We start from the raw sequence: 23144 nt of genomic DNA on the forward strand, positions 1-23144 counted from the left end.
CTCCCACCCCTCTGCGCAATGTCTTATCTGGGTGCTGAGATCCAAATGAGGCTCCAGCACCATGGATTTTCCAATGGGGATCCCAAGGAAGGGGTCTGTTGTAGACATCAATATTAATTGAGGCCACGTGTGGGAATGTAAAGTCAACTATTTGAGGGATAATTTATAGCAAGTGAAACATCTTTTCTAATATGCATTTAAAAAAAAAAACAAAAAAAACAAAAAAAAAAAAAAAAAAAAACAAAAAAAAAAAAAAAAAACCAAAAAACTTCTACAGAATACCTGGGTGAAAAGACTGTAAGATATAGTTCTTAAAAAGTTGTTCTAGGGAAAAATTGAAAAAATTGTACTTTTCAGAAAAGCTGTGTTTTCAGCTAAGATTGTCCAGTCTGGCTTTAGGACAGACAGCATCAGATATCATAGAGTTTCCTTTAAAATTCCTTTCACTAATTGCCTCAATATTTTTCTTGTGAGGTGGATGCACTGAAGTCTTCTGCCTTGGTGTGAGCTGGGTAATGTTCCCTTCTGTGCCAGATCTCAGCTGGATTTGAAAAGTCTCACATCCTAAATGTTTTGTTCCATTAGAGAGCTGGTAAATCACTCCCTCTAAACATTTTAATACATTTCTATTCTTGACAATTTATGAGTCATCAAATTGGTGAATACCTTAAAAACCTTTCCAGAAAAAAACATTTGTAAAATGTTTTTGTTACCAATTTCCCCTCTGGTTAGTGCATACATGGTGATAGGGCCAGGATTCAAAAATTGTTCCTTTTTTCCAGTTTCAATGGCCAAATTTTCAGGAGAGCTCAGTGTTCAGTGCTTGACTCTCTTGAGCTGAACATGGCTGTGGACACCCTTGGACAGGTGCCACATTTCTGCTCTGTGTTATTCTGTCAAGCACTGATTCACAGCTTTATTTCAGGCAGTATCATGCAGTAAATAACACTGGTCAGTAGCAGCTGTACGTGTCTCCTGAGGCACCAGAATGGGTCAGGAGAGATGCAGGGTGGCTTCTGAGAGCTCTAATAACTCCTGAAACCTTTCTCTAACACTTGTTATCACCACACACCTGTGATGGGTTTGGAGTTGGGAAATCCCACCAGGATCCATTTGGGGATGTCCTTGCCCTGAAAGGAGGGAGAATTCTCTCTGTGAGCACAGGCTTGCACTCAGCACAGGTCCCATGTGTCACAGCAGTGGGCTGTGCTCCTCTCACCCTCACCAGTCTGTTAAAACATTTAAAAAAAACCCAAAAAACCCCAAAAAAACCATAAACCCCCTCATTGTTTACCACATGTGTCTTTGCCCGGCAAGAAGCTTTTCTCTGGAAGACATAAGTTTCTAAACCATAAGAAATTAAACTTCATCAAGCACCATATTAATGTTCCCTAGGGCTATCAGGAATATTGTTTGCAGTCATGGACAAGGAGGAAAGGTCCTGATCCTGGTGTTGGAGTAACAGGTGAGACACAGTTCCCCAGATAAGACTATTCACCCTTTTGTCACAGCATATAAACCCATTTTTCCTTCCTCCTACCTTGGGTTTTAGTGTATCTAAGAGCTCAGTGCTGAATTGGCCTTAATTAAACTGATTAACTTAATATAATATGTGTAATAGGGAAATAACTATTTTCTCACTTGGTGTCCTGTAGGAGAATAACTCAATAGCAATAAAATGCTTTCACTCTTGCTTCACACGCCTGTCCAATTGCCACAGTGGTTCAGAGAGTAAAGAACAAAATAAACTCAGTTTTGTTCTGGACCTTGTTGGGCATATCAAATAAAAGAGAATCCTTAGACCCCACGTGAGAACTGGTGCAGAAAAGCAGTTTGAAGCTCTGTCTCTGTGTTGATTTACACTGGATTCAATTTTCTGTAAACATACAAAAAACGGTGGCTTTATTTCCAAAGGAGCAGGGAGTCTTCCTCTCACTGCAGTCAGTCACACTTATGTGGACAGGGTGGGAATGATGTTAGGATAAGGAGAAGAAAAAAGCCTTTTGGCGTCTTGCAATCATTGTTTCTCCACTTTTATTTTTTTTCCAAAAGCAAAAGTAGTTGAAACGCCCACGTTCAAAAATCTCAGCCAGCTGAACTCCTTTCAGTTAAATAAAATCAATTTAACAATATCTTTGTGTTTGGAAAGACAAAAGGAAGAAAACAAAGCGCTGATATTTTTCATTTCCAAATTTAAGTGAAACAAAACATCCTCCTATTTTCCCATTAGAGCCAACATGAGCTATTGAAGAAATCAGCCCTCCCTCCTGCCCCCAGAGCTCTGTCTCTAATGAAACACAGGGAGAACAAGTGCTAACACAAGTAGACTTTGTGCTGTGTGAACAACTTCTCCTGTATTAGCAAAGCAGACTGCTAATATGATATGATGGGACATTACTAATGCAACAGAGTGGAGCTAATGCAAACAAAATATGTTGGAGTGCCTGGTTGAACTGAATAGAGAATTTGTTTGTGTGGGACCCAGATTCTGAAAATCAAAGCATATGCCTCAGAAATAAATCTTACAGATAATTCAATAAACACACACAGCCCAAGAGATGCACCAAGGTGTTTGTGGGGTGCTGCAGGTACAGAGAGATCCATGAACCTCATTCCCACACTGACTTTTGAAGGGAGATGGGTGCTTGGGCGTCCTTGGCACTTGGGAAAATCTCTTCTTGTATAAATAATATATGATGCTGATTTACATTGACATAATAACTAAGTGTGTGTGATTATCAGTAAAGGCTGTAAAACTGCTGCCATTGAACCTGAGCTGTGTCTGCATCAGGAATTGCAGCGACAGGACAAGGGGGAATGGCTGCAGGCTGAAAGGGAATAAAATGAGATTAAATTTGAGGAAGAAATCCTTCCCTGTGAGGGTGCTGAGGCCCTGGCACAGGTGCCCAGAGAATCTCGGGCTGCTCCATCCCTGGCAGTGCCCAAGGCCAGGCTGGACAGGGCTTGGAGCACCCTGGGACAGTGGAATGTTTCGCTGCCCATGGCAGGGAGTGGGACAGGATGGTCTTTAAGATACCTCCCAACCCAAACTATTTTGTTATTCTAGAGCAAGTTTAACTCTGAGAAACAATTAGTTATGATGCACTTTAAAATCTTAACAGTGATTTTTTTTTTTTTTTTGCCTCCTTGCCCTCCTCCCACTCCCAGCTGCTAATGAAGATATTGCCTGCTGTAAATGGTTGGGTCTGAGCAAATGAGAGAATCCTTTCCCCAGTTTCAGCTGAGGGTAGTATCTCCCACAGCAAAGGGTCTGCTTGGGCTTTGATGCATTTCCCTCCAAAGGCCAGTTATTAAATGGAATCCTTGTGTTCTCTCACCACCTCCAGGGCCCTGTGCTGCACTGGGAGCTGCTTTGCAGCCAGGAGCAACCAGTCACAATTTGTTATTAAAACTGCAGCTCCCCACTGCTTGCTGCTGCTGACTACCACGAGGCTGGAGTCTGCTCAAGAAACGCAGAGAAAGCAGAAACTGAGAATATTCCCAAGCTCACCTTTTAATGAAGGCATATGGCAGTCAGGATATTGTTATTCATGTAGTAATTGGCAAGAGCACACACATATTTATGGTACCGCTCATCATGCTTAGGAAATTTTGGAATTGCTCCATTTTAATGGGCCATAAACACTCACCTGAAGTTAAAGTATATAGCAAATACAAAGAAACATGAATAATTCTGTATAATTACACTCATATATTTATGTACACACACACACGTAGCCATCAGGCAAGGCAATTTATTCTTTTAATAATTATTACTGAAGTAGAGCAAACTGTGCCTAAACTGTTCTAAATCCAGATTAGCAAATTTAATCAAGTCAAGTGAAAAACAAATGCAAGGTCCTGAGACTTTTTCTGCACATTTGGGGCCACAGAAAATGAGTGTAAAAAATAAGATAAATTGTCAGCAATTATCTGCAGAACTTGATTCCAACATTTGCAGTAAAACTGGGGCTGGGCAAAAAGCCTCATTTTATACAGGAAAAAAGCACCACTTTGTAGACCTCTTTCTACTAAAATATTAGAAAGAGGTGGGGATTTTGTTGATTTTTTTTAATGTAATAAGTAGCTGGAATTCTCTCTGATCACTATGGAGAGAGGTGGGTGTCTGGTTTATATCTTTACTAAGGAAAAATTATAATCTGTAATTGTAGAATTAAACTCCTGCTATACCTGTGAGCTCTCCATATGGCTATTCAAGCTCCATCTTTATTTCAGAATTTTTTAAAATTAATTATTTGACTTATTTAAACCAGAAAAAAATAAAAAGAGTTCATGCAAAAGTAAAAGATTAATAAGGAAATGTAAGGAATAAGAGTTGTTTAAATCCACAGATTCAGATTTCTGCTACTGCTAAGTTTCATCAGTTTGAGAGCAGACTGACTGAAAAGAAAGGGCTTAGAGGAAGGCACAAAAAGAAAATTGTATGTGACAGCACTGGAGTATAAATGGACTAAAAGGATGCATATTTTAACACAAAATAAACAAAAATTCTTTTTTAAAATTTAAAAAAGTTTATATGTTTCCAATTCCCCAAAATTCACCCAACAGTCCCCACAGATATTTAAGATGTATTTTCAGGAGGGTGCTCAGTTGAACACTCAGAGTACCCATGTTCTTTATACAGGAATTAAGACTTCTGTGCTGATTTGGATCATGATCTGCAGCCACAGACCTTTTGATTCCCACCCTTAGTGTTTTACAATGGGTGTCTGAGACTCTTCTTTCCTCCTCACACAATCAGAAATTGAAGTACCTTATTCCCAGCTTAATATTTGAAAAATAATTCTTTCAGAGACCATTCCAGCAAGGCTGGATTTTGTATTTCTCCATTAGAATCACAACTCCCTTCTCTCTTTCTGCTTCAACATCTGGTGTTGCAGGTAGGATATCCTGGCTCACAGCATCTGGCCTGGGAAATGTTTTCTCTCCTCGGAGTCCCAGATACTTCACAAAAACCCTCCAGAAACCATTCATCAGGCTCAGCACTGAAATGCTCAGTAAAATTTACGGTGAAGCACCTTCTTCCCCTGCCTGCACAGTTGCCCCAGACTCTCCCCAGCAGAGCAGTTGTTAACAATTTGGTTAATTGCTGGTGCTTTGCTGATGTTTGCTATTCTGAATATCAGCGATAGCCAACCTGATACCGATATGGAAATTACCTTAATCTATTGTTCAAAAGTGAAATGGAATTTGTTTTGTAGTTTTAGAATCTGTCCAACAATTATTTCTTCTGGTAACCGACTCTCAACATCCATACTGATGCTTCTTCATTAGCAGAAAGAGGAAATTAGGAGTTTTATCAATAATGTGCTGGCTGGCATCTCAGAAGAACTGCCGCAGTTCCTGGCTCTGTCACAAATCTCAGTCATGATCTTAGACAAGTTCTGTCATCTCCCCATGGGACTGGAGTGATGTTACTTCATTTCCTGCCTTTTAAGATGTATTCATCTAGATTGGAACCCCTTCTTAAGAGCTTTGCAGGATTGGATGGAACCTGCCACAGTGTACCCTCATTAACATCACGGAATTAGGTGATGCAATAATACTCATGAAAGTAATTAATGGAGGTAACAAAGAGATAGCAAGCAAAGGGGTGATCTTGCAACCTCAGACTGAAAGCACACATTTCAGAAACCTTGTGAAACTCCTTGGACTTTTTCAAACAGCAGTATTTCAATTGTTTGGCTAAAGCTGGAGAAATACCCAAACTTTTGGGTGCTGACGGGAAACCTCCAAACTTTCTGAGGTTTCTCTGTCATTGACATAAACCATGGTCTGTGGCTTTCAACAATAACATTTGTGCTGATTTTAGCAATTCAAATCCAGATGCAGCAACTGAGCTTGTCAAAACAGAGGAGCCACAGACCACTTCTCTCCCTGCGAATGCGCTGTTGTTTTTGGTAACTGATTATCTACACAGGCACGGACAACCAAACACCCATCTGGTTTCTCTGATCTGCAGGAGCAACATCACTGCCATGACAGTCTACAGGGGATAAAAATAATCTGCAAGCCTTTGCTCTGGAGTATTTTACTGGCATATCTAGCAAGGCTGACTTCAACGTGTAGCTGAGTGGGCTTTTGTAGGTTTTATTGACACAAATCCTCTGCTGGAAAAGGGCAACACTCCTAAAAATTCAACCTGCCAGAGGGTCAATGAGCACCTTCCAAAAATGCCTATGGGATAAAAATTCACAGAGCAAAGGCAAATGCAATGTTTTGAAGAATTGCAGCTTTCTAGGCTCACCTAGATGCAGCACTTGCTTCTCCAAGGCAAGACACTCACCAGTGCAGGGATTGTGTGGAGGCCACCATCAGCACCTTCTGGCAGGTGCCAGAGTTGCCCAGCAAAGCAGCAAAGCCCTGATCCCCTTTGTCCAAGAGTCAGGAAGCAGCAGCAAGTCTCTATGGAAGGGCTGAGCAGAGAGCACATCTCATCAGCACCTCTGAGATTGCCCCCAGTCCTTGGATGTGAGATGATATTGAGGCCTGCAAGGGAAAGTATAACAATAATTGACTTAACTGAAGCTTTGATTCAACTTTATGAGCATGAGAGAGGCAATTCACACTCCTTACCCAGGAGCTACCCTCACACCAGGGAGATGGAAGGAGATATTCAATTAGAAGTATCACTTCACAGGGGAAAATTATACCTGGAGTGAGAGAAGAAATGGGAAATTTCAGTGGGAACTGCGTTTTCTTTGGGGAGTTCAAAGGAGAGTGTTTTGGTAGCCAAGCTCCTAATGGAAAGATAACTTCATCCTGAAATCCCAAGTGATTTCTGCCAATTCATAACAATTTACACCTACAGGGCATCAGCAAATTAGGTCCAACTACATCACTGGCATTGAAGAAGTATTGAGGACATTGGAGCATGGAAGGATTGACTTATGGAGTGACATGTGTGAAGGAAAAGAAATAAAATTCAGGAGTCCCAACTCCCAGTTGCCTGCTGTAATCACTGTACCTTGTTTTTTAATACTCTTCCACTGCTGGAAATAAATGAATTATTTACATTCTGCGTGACCATTTCTCTCTTTTCCTTTTTAGCATTTTATGCCTCAGCTTTAATTCATCCCCAGTATTTTTTTCCATTTGAGTTTCTAGCAATAACATTATTAAATTTCATGTCTGCTTCCGTTTTTATTTCCATCTTTCACCAAAAAGATATAAAGTGAAATGAATCCAAATGAGAGAGCTTTTTCTCTTCAAACTGCTCTCGGTATCATCGTTTCCTTAATTAAGTAATTGAAGCTCTCCCAACACACACAACATCACTCAATCCACTGTGGTCTCTCATATACCCTGGCACTTACACTGGGTCCTTTTTCCAGTCCATCAGTCTCTTCTGCATCTTTCTAATAACCACTCAGGCCTGCTCCTCCTGGTACCCCCTGGTGCACAGGGACCATGGCTTTAAAGAAGGAAATAACATAAAGACATTATTTTTTAGCATTCCTATGGGTCTCTATTCCAGGTCTTTCATGGGACCAATCTCGACAGGCCTGGCATCCTCATATTTCTGTTTAACAGAGAAATTCCTAGCATTAGTTTCACGTTTGTGCCCTCAGTTTCTTCCTTTGAAATTTAAATTCTTTCCTTTGGAAAAAAAAAATTAACTAATAATTTTGCATTATTAACTATTAATTTCCTCGCTTTTACACTTTAGGGCTGTCCAAACCCCCTTTTGGCATCCCTTTGCTGAGCAGTTGCTGCCTTAGCTGGATTCTGGAATGCTGTTTTCTATGCTGAGAATCTGAGCCAGAATTGGTTCCAAAGCAGAAATACATTTTTAAAGGATGAGCAATACACAGGCCATGCTAAAACTTGATAGATCCTCAATACATTCACTCTTGAATGGGCACGGCTGTAGATGCTGGGCATTGCAGAGTTTTATTTTTACTGTTGAATATTTCTCAATGAGAACTGAGATTTGGTTTCACTGTATTTTTCAGGAAAAGGATCCCCTCAAGAGCCTAAATGATATTTTTCTTGAAGGCTGAAGGGAAGGAGGAGCAGCTAATGCTCTGTGTTCCTTGTCTTCTTGGGATATTGGATCAATGTCTTTGTTCTCACTCCCCTTCCATCCTTGCACTACCAATGCTTGTTAAGGGTGAGGAGAAAATGTCCCCAGTGGTTCTCTTTCCCTGAATTTAGGATGATAAAGCAGCTGTTTAGGATGATATTGCAAGTGTTTCAAGTTTGGGAAGAGGTGTAAGGTAGCCCAGGAGAGGGCAGGGAATGGGACTGAACTAAGGATAGGGGATAACAAAGCTGAGCAATGCCTGGAACCAATTTAGAATTCCCTGCATAGGTGAGAGGGTAAGGAAGGAAATGAGAGAACTCAGACCTGGGGTTTGGAGAGGAAGAGCTAGAGAGGTTGTATTTGTATGGAGGAGATATTAGATGCAAGAGCACTTAACAGGGTTCCAGGCATAAAGTCCCACACTAAACAGCTCAATGGGATTGTTTAGGCTCCTTGACCTCAGAGCCTTGAAACAAATATCCTGATGTCTAACAGCCAAACTCATTTTTCTGTGAACATCCTCACTGCTTCTTGCTGAAGTCTTCATTCCCCCAAACAGGCCTAGATCTGGCTGTACATCTGAATTATTTTATTCCATATTTTTATCAGATTTTAGCTGTGACAACCTGAACATGGGGAGTAGATCCTGATCCACTTAGAAGAAATAATTTGTGATGCAATCCATGAATGTGGGAATTGTGATAATAGCACTAATTCATTTCACATTTCTTTTGCTGGGAGTTTGGCAGGGTGGCTTTGTGTGATGTTTTGTAGGCTGAGCATCCCTAACCCAACCTGTGACAGTTCAGCTCATGACACATCTGGTGAGTGAGTGACCTCCCAGCTTATGGCCACTAAAGCAGAGGAATTTCACCATCGATCTGGAGAAGCACTTGAGACAATGGTAGTAAGAGGGCAATAAAGATTGCAATATATCACAGACTCAGCTGCTGGCTTGTATAGATCAGAGCTGCATTAAGACCATTACAGTCTGCCTGTGACTGATCTAAAGAGAGGAAGACAGCTCTAGGAAGGCAAAGAGCAGCTGATATAGGAACAAAACCAAACTAACTAATGAAATTTTTTTAAATAGTTCAACATGACAAAATTTCTTCTGCCAGCCCAGACAAATGCCTCTGAATTCCCATTCTGTCACTGATCAAGGAGTCTGGGTTTGATCCCCTGATGCACAGACAGAAAAAAAGAGATTTTTACTGCACTCTGAACTGCAAAAAAGTAAGTAGAGGAGTAAATCCCACCAGCCTGAATCTGCCTGCATTTACTGCTGTGGAAATACAGCTGAGGGTTGGCTCAGCAGGTATTTAGTTTTCCAGGGCACACATGTTTGTCCCCTGGGCATTTTCTTCTTCCCAGGTCCCTGCAGATCACCTGCATTGTCTGGAGATTTTCCTGTATGGCAGATCCACCGATAACCTGTAAAGGAGCCAAAGCAGGAGCAGAAGTGATTGCAAAAACCCAGTCACACACGGTGACTCCTTATCACTGCAGACAGTCTAAGAACAAATGCCCTTTTCTGGCCCCTGGTCTTTCATTGCCTCTTAACAAATTTGTTGACATTGTCCCCTTCCTATGGAAGTAAAAGATGGAATTTGACACTTTGTGGAGGAAAAAATCTCCATGAACAGAAGAGAAGAAGGAAAAGGGACTTTCACTCATGTGTCCCCCATGCTCTCCCAAGTCACTTCCATTTGCTGTGGGTTTGCCAGCACCCAGTGGACCCTTTTAACAGGGATACACTCAAGCATCTCCCTGCAGTGCATTGAGCCAGGTGTGCTGAGCCACTGAAAGGTGTTTTATCAGCAGGCAGGGCAGCGAGTCAAACTGGGGAGCCTTAATTCCCGTAAGTAGAGCGAAACCTCCCTGCAGATAAAAGACTTGCCTGACTCGTTCCCGAGGGAGTTGGTGACATGGCTGCACCCTCGCCCCCTTCTCCCTTAGGAAAATACGGCCCTGGGGGCAGAGTGCAGAGGGATGATCAAAGGGAAGTGCAGTTTGGCTGCCTGCTGCCAGCAGCAGCGAGGCCAGCCCGCGATGAGCAGGGAGCAGAGCTGTTGGAGGCGAGTGTCAGTGGAAGGGAAGCACTCACAGCAGCTGGGGCTCCGCCGCTGCGTAGGAGGGGTTTGCCTTGGGAGGGGACCTTGTTTCTTCCCACTCCTTTGGCACGGCAGAACCCAGGTGTGTCCCTGGGAATCCCTAGGTTTTTAACCCACTTAGGAGGAGTGATGAGTGGATGGTGGTTTTCACCTGCTCAACTTGTAGGTAACTCTTGGTCTTCTCACCGCATTTCGCCTCTACAGAACCCCTCACTCCTTCTTCTTATGTCCCCTTCCCCAGAACGCAAAATACAAATGTTCTCTTCAAGAGCTCTGTAATATTCTTTCTCCCCTCTGGCTTTGGAGTGTACAGAGGGAGGAGGGCAAAAGGGCAAATTTCCTCGAAGTTTTAAAGCAGAGCTAGGAAAATAAAATGATTCTGAAAAAAAGAGGCTGGAGTGGGAGCAGGCTGGGCAAGTTCTCCTCTGAGTAAGTGTGGCTGCCTTGGGACAGGGTCCAGCTAATTATCAACTTGCAGGAGTTTTGGAGGGTGAGCAAACAGCCCTAGTGAGACACTGGAGGGTGTTGGTAAAAGCCCATTTTTCATCTGGCTTTTTAAGGCAAGCTGAATGGAGATTTATCTGTTAAAGAGCTTGCCTGCACGAACTTGAAACCTAAACTTCAACACATTCATATTACCTGATCTCCTACTGTAGAGTTGGCAACTTACAAGTTTCCAGCACAGATTTGTGTTGTCAGTCCCAAGAATCAGACACAGGGAGCCCACAAGGGGCCAGAGGGAAGCTGTGGAGCAAACAAGGATTGTTTAGTGCTGCTGCAGCCCACTGGGATGGGGGTGCAGAGGGTGCAGAAAGGGGATTTACCTTCATCCTGGGGGTGAAGCTGCCCCCTGGGACAGACACATTGATGGTGGTCAGATTTTGAAAATGAAATTGTTGGCTGAAGACCGTGCTGGGTAGAAAACCCTGGGTAGAAAACCCCTACTGTTCTCTAGAAAAGGGACTCAGTGCAGTGCCCTCTGCCAAGATCTGGGAGCAGACCCTGTCACCCCCTCCAACAGTCTGTGTCCAGGATGGAACCCAGGAGGAAATTCAGTTTTTTCCAGGTGCAGCTGAGCAGGACACTGGGCCATGGATTCTCTGCTGCTCTTTTGGGTAGCCCAGCATTCCTGCTGCTCCCAGCCTGGAGCCAGTCTTGTATGTGAATACAAGGAGTGGAGTTGAGTAATGACCTTTTGGGAAGCCCTCTGGTGTCTCTAGCAATCCAGACCACAGTCAGGAACAGCCAGGCTTTTGATTTGTAAAAATTCATTATCTTCATTATCATTTACATTTTAGCCATCCCTTGGATTGTCTGACTTTTATCCACCTTGTACATCGGAAAATGTATAATTATGGATTTTTGAACCCTTAGACTGGAAGATACAAATAGGAATTTCCAAGGAGGCAAGTGGTTATTAATAATAAATAAAAAACAACCTCTTACATGTATGGAGCACCTCTCAAGGAAAGAAATAGATCCCAAGGTGTTGTACAGACATGTTTCTGCTTTTAGGAATCACTCTGATATGGATTTACAGCATAGGGACATTTTATGCTCTGCCAAAGAAAAATCACATTATCCATCACTGAAAGCAGCTGTCTCAGGGGCTGAATGAAACTGATATTTTCCAGAATTAGCAGCTAATAGCGATTATGAATAGTTTTGCATATTTTTATGAATATGCTTCAATCTCATCTAATACTTGGAGTCTGATTTTCTGTTTGTCATGATGAGATCTCTGTCTAAAACTTGCTTTGAGCCCAGATTCCGCTTTTATTAAAGCACTCCAACAGGCACAACCTTTCAGCCTTCCCTGGTGAGAACAATATTTGCTTTCTGATAGGCTGCATTTCCATACTTTTTCTTTCAGTGTGTGTGTGTATGTCATGATGAGAAGTTTTAAAACAAACGGAGTTATCCCCAGCTGCTAAGTTCTGACATGTACTTTAAACAAGTAAACCCAGGGATGTGGCGGGCTGTGAAGGAAGGGAGAGCAAAGCTGGCATATGTGTTGCTCTGATCACAGAATTATCATCTCCTATCGCACAGCTCACCATTAGGCCCAGCTGCTGCCAACCTGACCGGTGCATTTCTCCAAGCTAAGCTAACAAAGCACTTATTTGTTATCCAGGGAACTACCTCTAATAGACTTCCAGTGAAATAATATTTGCTTTCCAAGCCTACTTTGAATCCCACTCACTTTGTTAAAAAGATTGCCTCTGGCTGTCTCCGCTGGTCTAATCTAATAGTTTCTAGTTTGTACAAGCAAAGCGCTTTCAGCCAACTATATAAATAACTTAAAGAGAAGAAGACACTTTTACAGCGCTCTGTGCCGGCTGCTATAGAACATGACAGATTAGTAAATGACGCCTCAGTGGAGCTCATCTGGGAACCTCTGTCAGTTGAATATGAGCAATTACAATATTGTATTTGGGCTGAAAGGGTTGTCTGTCTTCTTACAAAAAGGCTAACAAGAAAAATAATTCCTGTCTTGCTTCTCCTGTGCATGAAACTGATCTAAGTGGCTCTCGTCCCTTTTCCCTTCCCTCCCATTGCTGGAGCAGCAGCAGGAGGGGAGAGGGGGGGAAGAGGCAAGAGAGGAGAGAAAAGAGAGTTATTTTCTTTCTGTTTTCACTTTTGGTTTGAATTGAGAATGAAGAAAGAATAATATTAGGAGAGGGGGCTCCCTGAGGTTTGAGAGGGGACGTTATATCATTATATCAAAGCTCATTCCCTGCCTCCCACCTCTGCCCCAGCAGCCCCAAGTGCTGCCTAAAGAGCAAGAGCCCCAAGCCCCTCAGAGCTGCTCCATTTATCCCAGCTCACCTGCTAAGATCACCAAGGGCCTAGAGTTTCAAAGACTTGCCCAAGGTTTACCCGTGCTATTCCCACTTCTGAATGTTTTTTAAATAGAAATGCTGAGGCTGAGCCCCATGCAACAGAGAATTTACCATCCACGCTGTGATTTCCAAAGGAAAAATTTTCGCATCCCATTGAAGCTTCCTTGAGGCTCTTTTGAAATTGCCTGTAGGACTGGAGGGTCAATACCACATGGGCTGCTCTAGGATCACTGAGGGTACACCAGTGATCATTTGATGAAGGATTTTGCAGACACCTACAGCCAGAGCATTTGTCTTTTATTGTTCTTTTTTATTATTTTTTTCCCTGAATAACCAACCTAATAGCACGAATTTCTTCTGTTTACATCTCTCTTTTCCCCAGCCTGTTACTGTGGCTCTTTCCAGGCCCGTGAGTAACTGCATGCAACTGCAAGCCCATGAATGTGCACCAGCAGAAAATTGTGCTCTTATTAAACGATGTACTCATGCTACAGAGAGGCAAACGGTGTCATTCCACCTCCATTCTGCTGTTAAAGCACTGTGTGCCATGTGCTGGGCCACCCTGAGGGTGACTATGGGCACAGATCCATGAGCTGCATCTGCAGGTGTATGGGGAGGTTTGGAACAGGATGAAGCCACAGAGATCTGAGCATTAAGCCACTCACCGCTGTGTCAAACAGGCCCTGGCATTCCTGGCATGGAAATTGCTTTCTGAAGTCCAGTAGCTTCTCTGGAAGAAAACGGAGTCATGTTGGGAAGTGACCAAGACACTGCCATTCACTGAGAGCAAGTCACGATCCCTGGGAGGAGAAAATGGGGCCACAACACCATATTTCACTTGGGGTAATGCCAGGAATAATATAATCTAAAACCTGGACAAAAATCCATGTAGAACAAAGCTAATACAAGCCATTCAGGTCTGAAATCTGCCTTTGGTTATGACAATGCTGCTGCACCTGATGGCAGTGCTGACTGTGCTGGCAGCACTGGGCAGAATGTGACCCACAGATTTCCCCACACTAGGCAACCATGCTGTACTGTCGCAGACATCTTTTATGAAAAATCCTTTCCTTAGGATTTTTCCTCCTGAGAAGCTGAGAGGCGTCAGGGACAAAATGTAAGCAATGGTTATCTGCTACTGTGGAATGCAACAGGTGCATCTGTGATTGGCCCACGCTGATTGTTTCTAATTAATGGCCAATCACAGTCAGCTGGCTCAGACAGAAAGTCCGGGCCACAAACCTTTGTTATCATTCCTTCATATTCTATTCTTAGCCAGCCTTCTGAGGAAATCCTTTCTTCTATTCTTTTAATATCGTTTTAATGTAATATATGTCATAAAATAATAAATCAAGCCTTCTGAAACATGGAGTCAGATCCTCATCTCTTCCCTCAACCTGAGACCCCTGTGAACACAGTCACACTGTACCAATGCTGAAAATATCTCTAAAAACAAGTTTATGAAACTGAGATCATCTCAAGCAAATCAGCCAGTTTTCATCCAGAAATGTGTCTGATGCCACAGCTCCATTCATGGCTCATGGCCAGTTGCAGTGGCTTAGGGATTCACTGCAACCCCTGTGAGATGAGAGCTGCAGCCATCCCCTCCTGCTGTTTAGGAGGTGTTTAACAGGATTTTAGTATCTGATTTCCTCCTCATTTTGCTTTGTTTGATCCTAGCTGATTTAATCACAGATTATCTTTTGCCAGATAGGAAGTACCTGCACATGAAACAACAGCACTGAGTGTAAAGTTACCTCCCTAAAAATACAGCCTCAATGGAAAATTAGAGAACATGACAGGAGAGGATGGAAGGAATGGACCAGCAGTTCTGAATCAAAGGGCCTGGGCTGCAGTCACAGACTGGGCCACCAAGTTAATGTTTGATCTTGGACATGATCTTTCATCTCTCTTTGGTCTCCTTAAACTGTGAAATCCAGAGGACAGGGCTTGTCACTCTGGCTGTATAGTATGCAGAGCACAGAAAGTATTTGGTTTTAGATTGCATCTGGCTTTGCATTTAAAAATAGGAGGGCAACCCCTTCCTTTTGCATGAAAAAGTACAAAATAATTTTCAGAACACAGTCACGCACATCTTCAGTTCTAAAAACCAAATCTGGTAAGTCTTTATGTTTTCAGAATGCTTATTTCCATATTGACTGCCTTTATTTCAGCCTTGGACATCATATTCTCAAATGTAGGTGAATTCAGCTTTTTAAAACTCTGAAAAGCACATTTTATAAAGGAAACTTTGTGGGAAGTCTGTTCCTGTGGGAAGTGCAAAAGGGAGAATTTGGCAGCCTTGGCAGACTTAGGATTGTGCTGAAGGGATTAATCTGTTTCAGATTGGATGCCTTGCACATTTTGCAGTTGCTGGAGGGGAGCACTGGCAGCAGGATGGGGACTGCCAGGGCTAAACAAGGACAGTGCAATGCCCAGTGAGTTCATGAGTGCGGTGCCACAAGAAAGGGCAGGGGCAGCATCTGAGTATCATGAACATATTTTTCCCATCAAACCTTCTTTAAATGAGTGGTTAGATCTTCAAACTGGCAGCAGGCTGAGCAAAGCCAGGGCTCATACTCATGGTGCAGGAATTCTCTTGTAGCTGTACCTGGTGAAGGCCAAGCATCTGCCTGCACACAGCTCAGCCTCCTCTCCTTGCATGGAGCAATCCAGCCTCCAAGACCTGCATTTCTCAAACTCAGGGTGGGATGAAAATAGCATCTATATATCTTTCACATCCTTAATTGTAAAGTTGTTAACCTTGCATTTAGTGCTTGAGTACTCTTGTGATGGCCACTGGAGATAAACCTCTGAGAGCCAGACATTGAAATAACATGGTGAACATTTTTTTTAACCCAGAGAGCTGTTATTGACAGGGTGTCAGCCGCTGATGAAGGGCCCTGAAATATTTTATGGGATGTGACAGCTAATAAAACAGGTTGTTGTTTTTAATTGTTTGGCAGGTTGCAGTGAATTGTGAACAGATGTGAACTGGGTGCAGAGGAATCTGTAGGTTCCCTGAATTTCTTCCACCTTTCACTGCCACCACCAGCACCAAACATTAAAAATATTTGTTTCCTTGTTTTCACCCTATGCTTTGCTGCTTTGGTCATATTTGAAAATTACAGATTGCAACCAGAAGTGCTCTGCAAAAAGCCTGGGTCCCAATCAGCAAAGGCAGGTTGCAGTACAGAGGGATATGAAACCACCATAATTTTCCACATAAAGTTTTGCAAATGATGCTGTCGCAGCTGATCTGCCACTTGCACAGATGGTGTGACTCTGCTGTGCTGAGGAACACTCAGAAATGTCCTGAGAGCTGCATCCTCCTGAGGCTGCCCATGCTCAGAATTACCTGCATGGCACTGCAGGCTCAGGGCTGGGCCAGAGGACACCTGGGGAGTTTCCATCCCACTGTGCAAAGCTTCCAGAGCTGGTCTGGGGACAGAACTTATCCTTGGTTTCTGCTGGGCACCCTGGCTCCTTCAGCCTGCTGCATTATCAGCTCCTGACACTTCCATAGCTCAATGTGCTTTTGGGAGGCTCCAAAGAGCCTCTCTTTAAGAGACCCGGAGGGGCTGTACAGGTCTTGCATTGCCTGAAAGGAGAGATTTCTTATCAGGTTACACCTTTTAGCTCCTCTCTGTATAAGCATGCTGATAAGTGGTGCTTTTTCTTCCTCCATCTCTCCACTCCCTTTCTCTCTAACATAATCTTTGCCAGATCTAGTCAAAGCAGAATAGCTACAGGGGATTCATTAATCCGAGTTTGGATTCATTAATCCGAGTTTGGAGGTAACCACCACCACCACCGAATCATAAAAATAAAGATTTGAAGTTCATTATTCATGGACTTTAAGTCCAGCCTTTTCTTCCTCCTCCCAGGGTACATTTCCCCTCGGTGTGTTGGGACTCCTGCAGTCACTCCATCCTCTCCCCCCGATGCTGTGTTAAACAGTTATCAATTCCCGAGGGAGACTCGGGATAAAACGACACTCCTCCCATGTGCTGAGAGCTGCCAGGGCTGTGTACCCTGGCACGAGTACAACAGAAACTGAGCCTTGGCCCGCAGCAATGTAACACCCAGATAAACAAGTCTGCCAGAAAGAGGCCGGGCTGAGGCTGAACCAAACACTCCAGAGCTGCAGATAGCTGCAAGACAGGGTGGATCCAGGAAAGCCGGGCTGCTCCGTGCTGGTACATCCCTCCTGGCTGCAGCCCAGTGCATCCCCCACAGCCAGCCCTGATGCAGGGCAAGAGACACCGTGCAGAGCTGGCCACGGGAATCCCTCTGCTGTGTGGCTTCAGTGTGTTTGACCATGAGAACATGCTCAGGGAGGGAGAGGGGGGTCACCGGCTTGCCCAAAATCCATGGTTGAAGGTGAACTCATGGCTGGTTGGACCCTGGGGGTGGTGGGAACCCCAACTGTGCTCAAAGTTCAAAGGAGAAAGGTGAAAGATTTGCTCAAAGGAGAAAGATTTGCTCAAAGGAGAAAGATTGAAGGAACAGCAAAACTCTTGTTCTCTCCTCTACAAGCTGAGATTGTTTCTGCCTTTTTTAGAGCAGGGCTCCATGAAGTACCACCTGCCTCCTGCACAACCTGAGATTATTTCTGCCTTTCTTAGAGCTGGGCTCCAGAAGCACCACCTGCCTCCTGCCACAAAGCCTCTCTTCCACTCCTGGCCACTGGAACCAAGAAGGAAAGCCTTTCGTGCAAGGGGAGACAGTGGAAGAGATCTGGGCTGGCAGAGCATCCTCCAGAGAAGGACTGGGCTCTTTGCATGCAGGTCAAGGAGAGGGCCTGTCTCTGGGTCATTGGGCACTCCCTCAGTCCCTGGCTCCTGAGTTTCACACTGTAAATTAAGTAATTTTCAAGAAGAATCATGATCTCTAAATCCAGTCTGAGCACTGGACGCCTGCCTGCTCCTACCAATGAGAGCAGGTAGAGCCAGAAGAAGGATGCCCCCATCTTCTTCTCCTCCTTCTCTGACGTGTTCAAGTTGATCTCTTTCTGCTTTTCCATGGCCTTTGGAAAGACTTGCCAGGCTCATGTGCCCAAGCAGTGAAGATCAGAAGTCCCCAGCAGTGACAGGCCCTCTCCACCCCCAGTGCTCCCTGGGCAGCAGCTGCCCCAGGGCTGGTTCAGCTCCTGCACCATAATCCCACCTTGCACCTGAGCAGAGCAGCCCCTGCCAGAGCTGCTGGCACCTACACACAGCCCAGATGTGGCTGCTGCTGTCCACTGAGGCTTAGATATCATTAGGATTGGATGGGTTAGAGCCCAACAAGGCTGCTCTAGGCACCCTCTCCTGCCTTTCACATGCAGAGAGCCAGGACATGCCAGGAGCTTCAGCAGTGCCATCACCCACCTCTGCCACCCAGCACACCTGTGGGAACCCAGGAAATTCCTCTGGATGCCTTAGAGGACTCAGGACCCTGCCCAGGGGGCTCAGAGACCTTGGCACAGGGCCCAAGACCTCTGTGTCTTTGATTTAGCCCTTGGAAAAAACAATTACCAATCTTTACATGAAGGATTACCAGCCACAACAGTTTAAGTAGAATAATAGTGAAGTTATCACGAGGTGAAAAAGTAGATTTTAGGGGTTTTGGTATGGGGGTTCAGGGGGCAAGATGGAGGGATCTGGGTGTGTCCAGCTTTTCACCTTCTTCTCCTTGGCCTCCGTCTTCTGCTGGGATGTTGGCACTTTTGGATTGGTTTAGAGTAGAAGCTCACTGTCTAACACAGGTGATGGGTATTAGGAAGTAATGGTAAACATTGTACATGTAGTTTTTAGTATAAAGACATAACACTGCCCTGGGGGCAGGCAGAGTGCCTGGAACTGTCCTGCTGGATGCACCTCGGCAGGGCAGGAGAAAATTTTTTATAGATAAGAAACAATAAACAACCTTGAGACTGAGAACTGAAGAGCCCTGACTCCTTCTTCAAGCGCTGGGCTGGGAAAAGAGACTTTGGAACCTTTCTCAAGGTCACTCTGACCAGTCAGAGATCCCAACACACACCAACCAACTCTGGGAAGCAGTGGAGGCCTTGGAGGGTGGTTCCATGGATATCAAGGCACTTTTTGAAATTGGGGTTATCCTCTCTTGCAATCAGAACTGCCCTGCTTGGTGGGAAGCCATGAACAGCAGGGAGCTTGCAAGGCTCAGTGTGTGATAACCCCTGACAGAGGGATGCACAGAGCACAGGTGTTTGTTAACTGAACTGGGCTGCCTTCAATGAGGAGAGAAAGGACATCCGATGGAAAATATTCAATCAGTTGAGAGGCATATGCACAAAACCAGCAAAGACCAATCTTGTTTGCAGTGGAGACTGGCAATTTTATAAGGAGAAATATGGGCCATGGGGTGCCTTGTACATCACATATGTTCAAGGAATCATTTTGCATAAGTGTGAAGGAACTCTGTTCACAGACCCCATTACAAAGGACTGCATTTTCCTTCTGAACCCTGTTGCAGTACCAGGTAATAAAAACACCAAACCAGTTTTTCTATGAAGATTTTTCTTCTGTCTTCAAAATGGGGAGAGTGCCTAAGTTGAGAAGGGCACTTTAAATCAGAAAGAATGGTACACCACGTCTTGACTTAATTCTGGGGAATTTAAAACTGATGAATGACTCAGGAAAAAAATTTCTGCAAACCTTGAGTCTGATTTCATCAGCTGAGGGACAAAACCCTGTCAGCTCTGCTGCAGACTCTGGCTGGAGCAGTCACATGCTGCAGATATGAGAGGGAGGCAAGCTGCCGTGAAACTGAGGGATAATTGGTACCTAATAAGTTTAAGTGCTATCAGTGGTATTGTTAAATATAGTTAAATGCAGTTTATCCACCTCTAATTCAGTATTGATCCACTTCTACTGTACACCAAGGAGGCCAAGTGTGCTTGATTTTCAGTGCATCACTTCGGCATCACTGACTGCCCTGGAACCTGTGGGACCTTTTGGAAACTCTGGTTGACCTCAGCAATCCCCACTCCAGATTAGCTTAATGCAAGTCTAGTGATAATTGCAGTTTCATTAGTAAAGCTCCAGCTCCTTGAATCATTAAACCCTGTTAAGGACTCCTTGTTTCTTTAAACATTTATAACCTCCATCACGACACTGGAAAAGGCACAAAACTCTGAGCTCTAAAATCTCAGGACCTAAAAACTCAATTTAAAAAAGCTTTGAAAATTATTGTTCTCCAAACCCACGTGCTTGCAGTGAACCCCATTGCCTTTGTGCAGCCTGATTCAGGCTGCCCAATTGCCTGGAGCTGGCAGTTCTCCTTCCTGCTCCCTTCCCAGTGCTCCTGTGGGCAGAGGGGAGATGTGTGGAAGGGGAGATGGGTGCTGAGAGGTGCCCTGCTCCCAGCACTGCCTGCAGCCCTGGATCAGGCAGGTTGAAGCTGGAGCAGGCAGTGCAGGTGCTCACTGCAGATGGTTTGCGTTCCCCACTGCCAGGGCTCTCTTGGTGAGCCTCAGGAGCAGAGAAGAGCCAACTTCTCGTTATCAGCACGCTGAGATGTCCCCTGTGCACTTGGAAGCATCATCCCTGCTAACCCCACCCATGCAGAGTGCTGGGGGATGTGTCAGACTGCTCATGATGCAGAGAGCTCACAGGACAGCACCATGGTTTCATCACACCCTTGCACTTTCCTGGCTTCTCTTCAAGAGCAATGTACCCAACCAGGGCACAGGGAGAGCAGGAAATGTGCAAGGGATCCACCCTGCAGCCTGCCAAGCCCCCTCCCCTCCCCACTGGCTCCCACCCCCAGCCCCTTGCAGGATCAGGCCCTTTCTTATGAACTGTCAAGTCATTATCGGCTCTCCCTGCTTGGCATTTAATGCCTCTTGGCAAAAGATTAATGAATTGACTGCCTTTCAACAGGTTTTATGAAGCAAGACAAGAGCATGCCAGCACAGACAGAATATGAAAGGCAACAGGCAGGGAAGCCTCTGTGTGCAGGCATGAAGGGCTCCCAGGGAGCTGCTGGGCTCCAAGCATGGGGGAAAATTGCAATAAAACCAACATGTGGCCTTCAGCTTACTGCTTTACCTCAGATGAACCTTCATTAAAACTGCCCCCAGAGCTCTGATTTCACACTAAACCCCCTCTACACACACCATGAAGATGATTGTTGTATATATTCACATGATGGAAACATGATTGAGGGATTGGGGGATTTGAAGCATTGTTTATATCCCTGTGGTTGTTTCACCCCAGTGAAAGTGCTCTCCCAGAAATGCTTTTGGGTGCCCAGGATTACTCTGTCACCTGCTGCAGAGGGCAGAGCTGTCTGCACAGGTGAGGGAGGAGAGAGGAGTGAGAGGTGCCTGCATGATTCACACAGGGATAACTCAGCCAAAGGGTTCTGGTGACTTCAAAAAGCCTCTGGAGCAAAGACCTCCCCGAAATAGATTTCACGCCATGTAGCATGTCCTTCAATAATTTTTATAGTTTTTAAAATATATGGATTGAGTGTTGATTTAGGTCTTTAAAACAAATGAAGCATTTTATTCAAGTAATATCTGTGTTAGCAGTGACTGAAAGTATTGCAGTGATTATTTGCACATGAGAGTAAAGTAATGGAATTTCAGGCCTGATGAGATTGAGCCAAAATGCTCCTATGTGCTAGAGAAATTTCAGTCCTGGACCTACTTTGAACTCCGTGATTCACATCCCAGACATAGATTTTTAATCCTCTGTAGTAATTGAAAATATGTGACGCAGAATATCTGTTTCAGGGAAGTTTAAAGGCAGAAAGCCATAGCCCATTGTTCTGATGTTAGAAGGTCCTGACACTGCAAAGTGCTGAGAGGTGCAAGGAATTTCTGAATCCCATGGATGTGAATGCTAGATAAATTTGGTCAGCATCTCACAGGTCTAGATTTTTTAATAATATCAGAGTCATGTGAACATTTATCAATTGTTGCCTCTCCCCATATAGCATTGCATGGTTATTGTTTGGATAGAAGTTAATAGTGCTGATGCCCAGCTGGAGTTTGATGGATTAGATCCATGGGAAACTAAGGATGAGACTTAAAATATCTCTAAAACCATGCAGGATTTGTAAACCTCTCTAGACCCTTGGCCTGAACCTGAAACTCAAATAACCAAGAAAAGCAGTTCAGAGGCAGGAGCTGCTTTGGAAAGCACCTGGGAGAGCCCATGGATCAGAAAAGGCAACAGCCACTGCTCTAAGAGGGGTGCCAGAATGTGTAGGAGCTGTGATGGCACTTTGAATGGCCTGGACAATGTGGTGGAATGCCAGGACAATGTGGTGAGGGCTCCTGGGTGACACAGCCCTGCTCCTCTCACACCAGAGGCTGCTGGTGACCAAGCAACGCTGCCCTTCTCCAGCTGCAGCACAGGCAGAGCCTTTGCAGCCACACAGGGGATCGGTGAACTTAGAATTAACATTGAGGCTCCTCTCCAGGAGGACAGACAGACAGACAAGAGGGAAATGCCAGAGATCTCATGCCATGCGCTTCCTTAAGAGCCCGTGTGGAGATTTATGGCACAAGGCATCTTAATCAGGCAAACATTTCCTCTCATACTTACTACACAGGGAAGTTATCCCACACTGCCACTCCTGCCAGCAGCAAAGGTGACTGGAAGAGTGGAGAAGGTCCTTTTCAGGTGGCAACACTCCATGGTAAAACTTTGAGGCATCCTACTTCTTTTGATATTAACAAAAAGATGTACCACTCTGGGTTGGAGCGTGGCTGGCAGAGATGTTCCTCTCTGGCTGTGCTCCTGAGGGGCACTGAGTGCAGGAAAAGCACAGGGAGCACTGGGGACCCTCCCTGCCAATTCTACAGGGGATAGTTTCACACCAGTGTAGAAGCTAAAAGACGTTTTTTCCTCCACGTGGGCTGGAATGAAGCAGTGGAATGAGCAGACAGGTAGGGGAGTGCAGGCTGCCACAGTGATATTCGGTGGATACAGGCACACATAAACCATTATGCTCCCTTGCACAGGGTTCATCTGACAGTCATTTTGCAAGCAGCTCCCTTTGATAGGACATCGTGAGCAGCATGTTCTAACTGGAATGGTGACATGGCTCCACACCTTGAACCACCCACGTGTATATCAAAACAGCCTCAGCACATGTGAGGTCCCTGTAGAGGCAAAAGTT

The sequence above is a fragment of the Melospiza melodia genome, chromosome 19 (assembly GCF_035770615.1).
Source record: "Melospiza melodia melodia isolate bMelMel2 chromosome 19, bMelMel2.pri, whole genome shotgun sequence".
Lineage (NCBI taxonomy): Eukaryota > Metazoa > Chordata > Aves > Passeriformes > Passerellidae > Melospiza > Melospiza melodia.